The following is a 1,833-nucleotide window of genomic DNA, read 5'->3' as shown; positions in this document are numbered from 1 at the left end:
CCCGCAAGGTCGACTTTTCAAGCACCCAATTTATTTTTGGTGGCTCATTGGTCCCGGCAGACGGATCACTCCCCACAGAGCATTCAAGGATTGATACAGCGATCTGTTCCCTACCGGAGTTTGCTTCCCCTAGCAGATTTCTTTTTTCTTTTACACCATGCATAACATTTGCATTCGCATGCATATCATATCAAGCATACACATAAGCTGATAAACAAGTTCTTCCAAGCAGACTGAAGAATTACTTTACAACCAAGGTCATGAGATCCAGCCAGAGGATCAAGCGTGAGTGATCCAGCCTGAGGGTCATTTTGAAGATTCAGCCCGAGAATCGTTTTCCCGTGATCTAGCATGAGGGTCACTTTTTGAAGATTCAGCTTGAGAATCGTTTTCCCGTGATCCAGCATGAGGGTCATTTTTGAAGATTCAGCCTGAGAATCGTTTTCCCAAGAGTCAGCCTGAGGCTCAATTTGAAGATTCCCCAGTGAAGTCGCCTACAAGCTTTATTTCCCCAGCAAGTCTAATTGAGATGTCTTTACAACATGTTCTAGCCCGAAGAATATGTACGAAGCCCAAAAGTGGAATATGCTCGAAGCTGCATATCTAATATGAAGGTTGGGTGTAGATTTCAAAAGAGGGTCAACCAGCGCATGCCTCAGATGCGGGATCCTAATGATGGGAATTTATCATCAAAACAATCCAGATCTAGCCAGAAGATCGAAGTCAGGTATAGCCCGAAGACCGGAAATAGATTCAGCCAGAGAATCGAAGCAATTCATATCTAGCCAGAAGATCGAAGTAGATTCAGCCAGAGAATCAAAGGAAATAGATTCAGCCAGAGAATCGAAACAAAGAAGATCTAGCCAGAAGATCGAAAATCACAACAATTCAGATCTAGCCAGAAGATCGAAGTAGATTCAGCCAGAGAATCAAAGGAAATAGATTCAGCCAGAGAATCGAAACGAAGGAGATCTAGCCAGAAGATCGAAGAAGATCTAGCCAGAAGATTAAAATCGTATCCAGCCCGAGGATCAAAATTAATATCCAGTCAGAGGATCGAAACTCCAGATTAAGCCAGAGGATCGGAAGAAGAATAAACAGCACGGTGTATTTCCGCGTTTTTGTGGTGTTCTCGGAGCGCAAATTTTCGGTCTGTCTTTGGTATTCAATCACAGCTCACCCCGTTTGTCTGATAAGTTGTTCGCTTTCATCCTACTCGGGTTAGCTGATGTTTGAATAGGGGCAACTGTAACACCCCAAAATTTGCCCTCCTCATTCATGCATTCATTTAGCATTTCATATTATATTTCATCATGTCAATCAGAATTAGATCAAAAAAAAATGAAAAAAAAAAAACAGAAAAAAACAATTAATAAATAATAAATAATTTTTTACAAAAAAATTATAAAAAATTATAAAAAAAATTTAATTAATTAATTAATTAATTAATTAAATAAATAATTAAATAAATAAAATATAATAAAAAATTTTGGACTTGGGTCTCTCTCATTTGAGCCCACAAAACCATGAAATTCAGTCTATAAATACCAAGGCTTCACTTGAGAGAACACAGAACAAAAGGGGGATTTTAAAGAGAAGCAAAATACTCTGAGGTTTCCTTGGAACAAAACCCTGAGGAAAAAGATAGTGAGAGAAGACCTAACGGAGTTCAGAGCAGCCTCCAAACCCCGAAGGAAACTCAACTACACAGAATCACCTCTGCCTCACATAAACCCTGAAGATTGTTTTGTAAACCTCACGGGTGCAACTCAATTTCAATCAAGCTCTCCAATCAGGTTTGCCTTTATTCCCATTACCTTTTGCTTTGAAGTT

Source organism: Lathyrus oleraceus, chromosome 5 (genome assembly GCF_024323335.1).
Source record: "Lathyrus oleraceus cultivar Zhongwan6 chromosome 5, CAAS_Psat_ZW6_1.0, whole genome shotgun sequence".
Lineage (NCBI taxonomy): Eukaryota > Viridiplantae > Streptophyta > Magnoliopsida > Fabales > Fabaceae > Lathyrus > Lathyrus oleraceus.
This window is presented reverse-complemented; position numbering follows the sequence as displayed.